Source organism: Micromys minutus (genome assembly GCF_963924665.1).
Source record: "Micromys minutus genome assembly, chromosome: 8".
NCBI classification, from domain to species: domain Eukaryota; kingdom Metazoa; phylum Chordata; class Mammalia; order Rodentia; family Muridae; genus Micromys; species Micromys minutus.
Genome location: NC_137977.1, coordinates 47,505,284 through 47,515,172, shown reverse-complemented (window position 1 = coordinate 47,515,172; position 9,889 = coordinate 47,505,284). Strand labels below are relative to the sequence as shown.

The following is a 9,889-nucleotide window of genomic DNA, read 5'->3' as shown; positions in this document are numbered from 1 at the left end:
GCAAATCATATATATATAGATATACATATATATATATATATATATATACTGTGCTATTTATTGTTGTTGTTGTTGTGTTATTTTAAATATAAAAGTGTAAAGATCTTCTCTGCTGCATCTAGTCCTTATGCTTGCGCCGACAGCACTTTATCCACTGAACTGTCTCTCCAGCCCCCAGACAAACTTGTTAATCACAAAATCAAATTTTCTTTTAATGCTTACTGGAATAAGCAAACAGGGCTCTGATGTGGGAAAGCAAGCATAGGTTCCTGCTTTATTTTAAAAGTAATATCACTTATTCTTAGAAATTTTCATATGTATATATACACATATATGTGTGTAGGTATAGATGTGTATGTATAGGGTGTATATGTGTATATGTATATATAGTGTTTCTTGACTATAAGCACCTCACTCCCTCCTTCAACTTCTCTATCCCCAACACTTCTCCCAACTTTAAGTTCTTCCTCTCTCTCTCTCTCTCTCTCTCTCTTTCTCTCTCTCTCTCTCTCTCTTTAATGACCCACTGAGTGTAAGTAGTGCTTCCTGTATAACCTGGGTATGGGACTATCTATCCACTGAAGCACGGACAGCCTATCAAAGGCCATATGCCCAAATAAAAGTGACTCACCCTCCCTCAGAAGTCATCAGCGGCCAATAGCTTCTCAGTGGAAGTCAGGTCAGGAATCCTCACCCCACCTGTGCTGGAGTTTTAACTGGCTTGATCTTGTTCAGATCTTGTGTGGTCGGTAACCACTGTGCTGTGATTTCATGCATACAACAGCCATGTCGTGTCCTAAAGACAACATCTCATGGTTCCCCACATTATTCCCCATGCCCCAGCTCTTGTGTTCGTTGCATCTTCTCTTCCACAGTGTTTCCTGTGCCTTGGGGTGGAGATGGGGACTTGGACTGAGAGCCAGAATCACTCACTCTCAACGCTTTGCCTGTCCTTACCTCTTTAAAAAAACAACTTCTTTAAAGGATGGGGTACGGCAGCTAGATGCTAAATTTTGTGACTAAAAAATATCTGGCAATCATGGGAGAGGGCCACTGGTCTCCAGGTAAGTTGGACAAATAAAAGACTTGGGTCTCCATCATTTTATCCACATGTTCCTCCAGCACTTACGACACACAGATTCTGTGTTGAGGCCTAATGTATAAGGACAAGGCAGACAAGTCTTTGTAGTTTGATTTCTAGTGAAAAGAGAAAGAGAAAGAAGTGTCTGGGGAAGCAAATGTAGGCTTAAAGGATAGTGAAGGATATTAAAAGTGAAGCAAGAGAGTCCACTCGGCGTCCCTTCACAGTCGTCTAGAACCCTGATACTTGGTGGCCGGTGTGCACAGGTGCAGGCATGGCTTCAAATGACTGTACCCAACAAGCAACTCAAAGCATCGGGTCAATCCTACCTAGCCCGGGCAGGGATACTCCCAACAGAGCAATCAGCCCTATGGCCAGCAAAGTTACAGTGGTTATGGCCAATCATCTGACACTTCAGGATACGGCCAGAGCAGCTATGGTTCTTCTTGTGGACAGACCCAAAGCACAGAGTATGGAACTCAGTCAGCTCCCCAGGGACATGGTTCCACTGGTGGGTATGGCAGCAGCCAAAGTTCCCAGTCTTCTTATGGGCCAGCAGTCCTCCTACCCCGGCTATGACCAACAGCCAGCTCCTAGCAGTACCTCAGGAAGTTACGGTGGCAGCTCTCAGAGCAGCAGCTATGGGCAGCCCCAGCGTGGAGGCTATGGTCAACAGTCTGGCTTCGGTGGACAGCAACAAAGCTCCTATAACCCACCTCAGGGTAATGGACAACAGAGCCAGTACAACAACAGCAGTGGAGGTGGTGGAAAAGATGGTGGAGGCAACTTTGGCAAAGATCAGTCCTCTATGAGTGGCGGTGGTGGCGATGGTGGTTGTGGCAACCAGGACCAGAGTGGTAGTGGCTACGGGGGATGGCCAGCAGGATCGTGGGGGCCGTGGCAGGGGCGGTGGAGGTGGTTATAACTGAAGCCGTGGTGGCTATGAACCCAGAGGCGATGGAGGGGGCAGAGGTGGCATGGGCGGAAGTGACCTTGGTGGCTTCAATAAATTTGGTGGACCTCAGGGTCAAGGATCTTGTCATGATTCTGAATAGGATAATTCAAACAACAATTCCATCTTCATGCAAGGCCTAGGCGATAATGTTACAACTGAATCTGTGGCTGATTACTTCAAGCAGATTGGAATTATTAAAGCACACAAGAAAATTGGACGACCTACGATTAATTTGTATACAGGCAGAGAAACTGGGAAGTCGAAGGGTGAGGCAACAGTCTCATTTGATGACCCACCTTCTGCTAATGTTTCAATTGACTGGCTTGATGGTAAAGAATTCTCTGGAAATCCTATTACAGTTTCATTTCATTTGCTGCCCGCCGAGCTGTCTTCTATCCCGGTGGTAGAAACGGTCGTGGAGGCCGAGGGTGAGGTGTACTAGGACCTATGGGGCGTGGAGGCTATGGAGGAGGTGGCAGCGGTGGCGGTGACCGGGGAGGACTCCCCAGTGGAGATGGTGGAGGTGGAGGACAGCAACAGCTGGAGACAGGAAGTGTCCTAATCCTACTTGTGAGAACATGAACTTCCCTTGGAGAAATGAATGCAACCAGTGTAAGGCACCCAAGCCACATGGCCCGGGAGGGGACCAGGAGGCTATCATCTGGGGGAAAACTATGGAGATGATCGATGTGGCCGAGGAGGATATGACCAGGGCGTCAACTGGGGCCTAGGAGAGGACGGGGGGGGGGGGTTCAGAGGGGGTGGTGGGGACAGAGGCAGTTTTGGCCCTGGCAAGGTAGATTCCAGGAGAAAGCACAGACAGGATGGCAGGGAGAGGCCATATTAGCCTGGCTCCTGAAGTTCTGGAACAGCTCTTCCTGTACCCAGTGTTACCCTTGTTGTTTTGTAAACTTAAAATTCAAGATCAATCATGGATATTGGGGGAGGGGACAGTGTGTGTGTGTGTGTGTGTGTGTGTGTGTGTGTGTGTGTGTGTGTGTGTGTTAGACTACCATAATTGTAACCATATCTCTGGTTCCCATTAAATAACATCATTTTAGTTTAAAAATAAAGGAAGAATAAGAAGGAAGCAAGAAGTGTTTTCTAAAAAAGTAATAAGGTCACCTGATTGCTCATGATCAACAAAAATGGCCTCGCCGAGGGAGTGGCACTGAAGTTCCATGGTCCTGCTGCAAGCAAAGATGAAAACACATTTCCTGGAGTAAGCTGGAGAAGGTGGGTTAACCTAACATCATGCAGGGCTCTAAAAATGGAGAATATTCGGTTATTTCTTAATGTGTAAGTGATATGTGTCAGAACCTTAACAGGAGCCATGACGCGAAGCAATATTTTCATATGTAAGCAAACTAAAAGACTTAAAAAAAAAAAAAAAAAAACTTTTCTAGAGTATCCCAGACTTAGAAAACGAGGCAGAGAATTCCCTGTGTGATTCAATAGATCGAGTCCCTAGATGGTTCTCAATCTGTGGGTCATGACCCCTATAAAGGTCGGGTGACATTTTGACAGGGGTTACCTAAGACTATCAGAAAACACATATTTACTTTAAGAGACATACCCATAGCAAAACTAAAGCTATAAGGTAGCAATGAAATAGTTTTATGGTTGAGGGCATCACTACAACATGAGGTACTGTATAAAAGGGTTGCAGTGTCAGATTGCTTAAGAACCACTGCCCTAGCGTAAAGGAACGAGGTCATTTCAGATAGGAACAGCGACATGACAAAGTGCACTTCAGCACAGAGCGTTGGACTCAGGATCTAATCAGAACTCATGTGATTTTGTCAAGTAATATGACCTGGGGATTAATGAAGTTAATCATAATCTTCACCAGATGACCTAGCAATTCTACTTCGAGGCATTTACCCAAGGGAAATGAGAACAGTTGTCAAAACAAAGATTTGTACATGAGTGTTCAGAGAACTTTATTTAAGCAGCTGAGAGCTGGAACTAGCCCAGACAGATGTCTATCAACAAGAGGACTAGTAAACAAAATGTACTTTATGGAGTGGAATGCCTCTCAGAAACTGAAAGGATTGAACCCCTGATTCATCCAAAATCGTGGAGACTCTGAAAACCACCCCACCAGGCAAAGCAGCCAGCAGAGCTTCCATAATAGCCCTTTCCACAGAACATTCTAGAAGCAGCCAGACTATAACAGCCAGACTATAACAGAGCCCAGATCAGTTGCTGCCTTTAGCTGCAACGGAAGTGGGATTGGCAATTGAATGCTTGCAGGAATTTCCAGGGGGAACAGACATTGCTCCATCTCAAACTGGGATGGGGATCGTTCAAGTGTAAGCTTTGGTCAAAATCCATCAAATCGTACAACGGAAGTAACTTCACTTGGACTGGCTCGGTCAGTAGAGAACTAGGCATACACACAGGAGGACCTGCCTTTGGATCCGAAGCACTCACATATAAAAAGCTACTTGTCACATCATGTGCCTTTAATCCCAGCAAGGCCACTGCGGGGGCAGAGAGACAGGAGGACCTGGGGACTTCCTAGCCAGCTTGTGTGGCCAAATCTTTAAACTCCAAATTAAATGAGAAGCCTTGTCTGAAAAGAGTGACACAAAGTGCAATCGCTGAAGATGCTGAACTGTGACCTCTGCTCTCCAAATGCAGGTGCACAAACACACACACCTATGCATGTATGCCGGCTCACACAAGTACACTAGTGACACACGCAAACACACCAGTGCACTTTATTGTTTACAGTTTACATTTCAGTAGTTGATTTTGAAACTCCTTAGAGGAAACCTACTGTGTTAAACAGGAAGAAGAAAAATGTTTTAAGGGAGGAAAAGTAAATGGTGCTTTAAAATTTGAATCCAAATTTAGCACCAGAGAGCAGATGTCCTCAGTAGCAGGTGTATTTTTAAAGCCAGCTGCTCCCCCACATGTTTTGGAGAGCAGTACTCCAGGAAGAGACAATGGTAGGGGCTGATTTCCCAATACTAAAATAATAAGGCAGCTCAGTGGAGCCAACGGGGTAACAAGGAGCAGAGGAGAGCGTGCATAGAGAGGCCAGGCTTGATTATGAGAGGACCTAGTGTAGTGTTTCTCTGTTGTTGTATTTGTGTATAATTTGTTTTCACATCACGCCAGCTAAGGACCACAGAACGGCATGTTGCTATAGAAGCTCAGCTTTTCCTTAATATGGATGCTGGTCCCCTTGAAGATTGCTGACAAGAATGCACGGATTGATGCCGGTTAGTACAGCCTATTTTCAGTGGCATCACCCCAAAGGTTTCAAAGGCAAACCTTTGGGGTGCACTTTGGAAGAGATTAAGGTCCTGCATGAGTAGACAGAGGCAGGAAAGAAAGACGACAAAGTCATGGCTGTGGCTGCTACACTTGTCCATGGTGGGAAGCAGAAAGACTTGTACGGCTACATGAAGCAAGAAAACACCCGCAGGGAGATGCCTTGGACGCACACAGCCCATGAGGAGTAGTAAAGGGACTGAGTCCTGAAGACCAATGAGGATGGTGTTGCAATTACCAGATTAAAAAAAAAGGTGGATTCAAAAGCTGTAAACTCAGAAAAGAAAAGGCATGGAATACAGAGGAGGGGAAAAGATGGGCTGGGGCCAGAGCAGAGCCTTTGACAGCAGAGTCAGGCATGCTGAGGAGGAAAGGAAATAGAGGGGTGTGGGTCTGTGACCTGCTAGGCCCTGGGAAATAGGAAATAGGCTCTTGAGTGTGCCAGTCTCTAGTTCTGACTGCCTTGGCCTCCTGCCCAGCACTCTCTGACCCACTGCCACCCACTCTGTCACTCACGGTGGGTGACACAGAGAGACAAAGGGAGGAGTTACCTTTGTGTGCCATTTCCCTTGCCTGGCACGCAGGCTTCCTCCCACCCATGTTTTACCTGTGACTCGTCCACATTCCCAGGGCCACCCAGGAGTCACCCCAGGCAGAAGGGATCAGTTTTCCCTGAATTGCGTGTATTGGAGCATAAGTCATATTGCAGGCAGGTGTCCATCAGCCAGCCGGCCCCTGCCATGTGGCCAGATTGCTGGAGGAGACAAAGCCAGTTTCTGATGCAAAGCTCTGTGCCCAGGCAACATAAACGAATGAAGAGAGCACACAATGAAAGGGGGCCGGGGACAGATGGCGAATCACTGGGATGGCCCAACAGGTATGTGGAGATGGACAGGAATCAGAGGTCACATGGATTTGCTGTCCTCTACCCTGTCACCCTTGTATGCTGACCATGATTTTGTAACTTTGACCTTTATTAGTCCTAAGCATGTTAGAGGTCCCTCTGAGAAAGAAAAGCAATGGGCAGCCTGTCATTCTCTGGATTTAGGCAGCCCATCCAAGAACCCTTAATAGCCACAAGAAACTGGACCAAAACTGGAACTGAACAATTAACTAAGGAGTCATCAACACTGTTGGAAACAACGTAACAATTCAAGTCTAGTGAAAACAAAGAGGTTTGTGACATACAATCCTGCAGAGTGGGACATGAGCATGGAGAAAAGGAAAATGAATGAATGAAGGAAGGAAGGAAGGAAGGAAGGAAGGAATAGATAGATAGATAGATAAATAGATAGATAGATAGATAAATAAATAAATAAATAAATAAATAAAATATGTCTAGCTCATCAATTGGGCATAAGTCTAGGATTTTCAAAGTCCCCTGATCACTAGAAACTCCTGTCCTGTCTTTCCATAGGCTAGAATTTTCCCCTTTCCCGAATTCCACATCCTATTGGTTTAAGATGTACAATGTTGTGCAATGAATAGTTTGAAGCTTGAGGCTACGGGCTTCTTGATTGTGGCCTCCATCGCACGGCTGACTACCTGTAACTTCCAGACATCAGAGCGCTCTGAGATAAGCCAGGAACAGCCACCCTCGACGGAGAGGGGTCTCTTAGCTCTCGCTTATCTGTAACTCTGATAAACTTAATACTGAACCTCATTTTGAAATTGGACCATAACAATTTGTTTTCTCTTGCTCTCTTTCTCTCGCTCTTGCCTTCCTGCCCCTGCTCTCTCCCCTGCTCTCCTCCCCACTCTCTCTCCACATGTTCATTGTTGGCCTCTACTTCTCCTCTCCCCTGCTCTCCCCCTCCCTTCCCTTCCCCCTCCCTCCCCCCTCTCTCTCCCTGCCTTTCCCTGCCCCTACTCCCCTCTTAACTGCCTCTCCCCATGCCCTGAATAAACTCTATTCTATACTTTAAAAAAAAATGTTTCTTACTGTTTCTTCCTCTTATTTTTTTACTCTTATTGGCCCTAGTTTAGCTATGGTTTTAATGAGTTAGATTTCTAAATTGTATTGGCAAAGGTTCTAATCCTGGAAAGCCATAGCAACTGTTGATTCAGGACCAGTATTCTTGGGAATAAAAAAAAAAAAACCCAGCATTTATCAAGCATGACACAAACATTTTGTTTCTACTAGCTTCCAGTCAGTGAATCTTGTTCTCCACATCATTCAGATAATGGACGCAGCTGGCTAGGCACTCCTTCAAGGCAGTGGTCCTCAACCTTCCCACTGCTGCAACCCTTTAATGCAGTTCCTCATGTTGTGGTGACCCCAACCATAACATTATTTTGAGCCATAAAGTAAATATCTTATATGAAGGACATTTGATGTGCAACCCTTAAAGGGTCATTTGAACCTCAAAGGAGTCATGACCCACAGGTAAAGAAGCACTGCTTTAAGAGTACCCCTGACACTGCTGAGAGATACTGTGAGTTAGTGTTACAGGATAATTGATCATACCATGAACCCTTATTATAGTTGTTCTGTGGCTCAGCCCTTAGCACACACCTTTGATACCTAACAATGAAGGTGAAGTTAGTTTGAAAATGATGTCTAACTGAGTGGCAGACAAAGTGACAAATCAGAGGAAGATTTGACAGAATAGGATCTGCCCAACTCTCGAGAGGAAAAGAAAGGGAACTTACTTAAGAGAGAGTAGCACAAAGAAAAAAAGAAAGAAAAGAAGGCAGTTTTACTGGAACAGTTGTACAGAGACAGATTGCAGAGAGAGAGAGAGAGAGAACAAGCATAGACATAGCAGCGCATCTCCAGGCTCCAGTAACCCTTTCCCCTAGATTGGGACACAGACCCCACTATCTGAATTGCAGACTATAAATATTCTTTCTCCCGAAATAACACAAGCAATTCATAAGCAGTATATTTAGTAAAAGTAGAAATAAAGTGAACTATAACAACAGTATGTTCCTTACGTAGATATCATCAGGTTTCTTTAGAATTAACTAAAAGGACTGAATGAGCCATATGCTTCTCTTTGATCTTCCCCTTTGGGTGTTAGACCCTCAGTTACCCTAGATAGAATGAGCCAAAGAATGAGAAGTAACCAGAAGATTAAAACATTGCCAAAGTTAGTATGAGGAAAATTCAGGAGAAACTGAGAGAAGCCAGATCAAATCATTCAGCTTGGAGAAGAGTTTGATCCAGAACAGCTGAATTGAACCAGCCAGCCCGAACTCAAAAAGAACCAGGAGGGGCTGGACTTATTCAGTAGTTATTCTCAGGGTAACCTTATTCTCAGAGGTTAGAAGCCCTAGATTAGATTGTACAGAGGCTAGAAGCTTCCAGGACGGGGCCTAGGTTAGCAGACGAAGGCAGTAAGCCACAGAGAAAATGATTACATCAAGCAAATAAAAGTTACAAGTTAGACCAGTGAGATTTAATCTCTACATTATTGTTTACTGTTGGGGATGCCATTTTGAGTCCTGCAGCTATTTGGTTTTTAGTCTTATATTTGTTTGAAATTCCCCTGAGTATTTCTATAGAGACAACACAGATGTTAAAAGATCCAAGTATGCCTCTTACTCTGAGATTGGTTTCATGAAGAGAGGAGAATGAAGGCTAGTGAAAAGGGTATAGCCAACTAAACAACTGCACAGAGCCTATACCAGTTGGATGGTAGCCTTGAATAGTTTCCTCTGTCCACAGTACCACCATAAGTCAGCTCGGGAGACATCAAGTGCTAAGGAATGGCTATTTGTCCTTTTGTTTTGAGACACACAGGGCATAGGTACAGGTTCCAAGATCCCCCACTGGGTGAGGTACTCCATTTTCCTTCTCTGAGATACATGAGGAGCTATTTACTATGGAAAAAAGAAGCAAATTTTGATGGGGCATTTTTTACAGTCTGAATAGAAGCACAGCAGAGACAGACTCTGGGGAGTCTTATTCTCCAAATAGCTTCTTCCCAAAGCTAGGCTAGCATGCAATTACTCCAGTGGAGTCTGTGCCCCATTCTAGGGGACAGGGTCTATTTGAGCCTGGGGATGCCCTGCTGTGTAAACATAGCAGTCACTCTTGCTAAGTGCACCTGCACTGTAAATTTGACTCATTTTACAAGAGCATTCAATCCCCTCTTTATTTTAAGCTTTGTCTTTTTTCTATCCTGAAATCTATTTTCTGTATAATAGTAGTCTTCCCTACAGAGCTTAGACTCCAGATGTTGAAATAACCAAGGACCCCAATCAAGAAATGGGAAAGTTTAAGGGTGATTTAGTTCAACAGTTTTTCTATCTGAATTGCAGACTAGAAATATTTTTTCTCCAAAAATAACACAAGCAATTCATAAGTGGTATATTTAGTAAAAGTAGAAACAAAGTGAACTCTAACAACAGTATGTCCCTTATGCAGATATCATCAGGTTCTCTTTAGAATTAACTAAAAGGCCTGAATGAGCCATGTGCTTCTCTTTGATCTTCCCCTTTGGGTGTTAGACCCTCAGTTGGCTCCTTGACTCAAGAACAGTAGGTTCACTTCTTTTGGCTGTCTATACAGCTGTGGGGTCAGACGTATTTATTCAGAACCCCACTGTGGGAAAATTCTGCTA

At 44.6% G+C, this 9,889-nt stretch overlaps 1 pseudogene across 1 annotated transcript; it reads left to right on the top strand.

Annotated features, from left to right (window-relative positions):
- Positions 1-1,355: 1,355 nt before the first annotated feature.
- Positions 1,356-2,883, top strand: LOC308423331 (RNA-binding protein FUS-like; annotated as a pseudogene). Its single transcript has one exon. The product of its transcript is annotated as an RNA-binding protein FUS-like (transcript).
- The last annotated feature ends 7,006 nt before the right edge of the window (positions 2,884-9,889 follow it).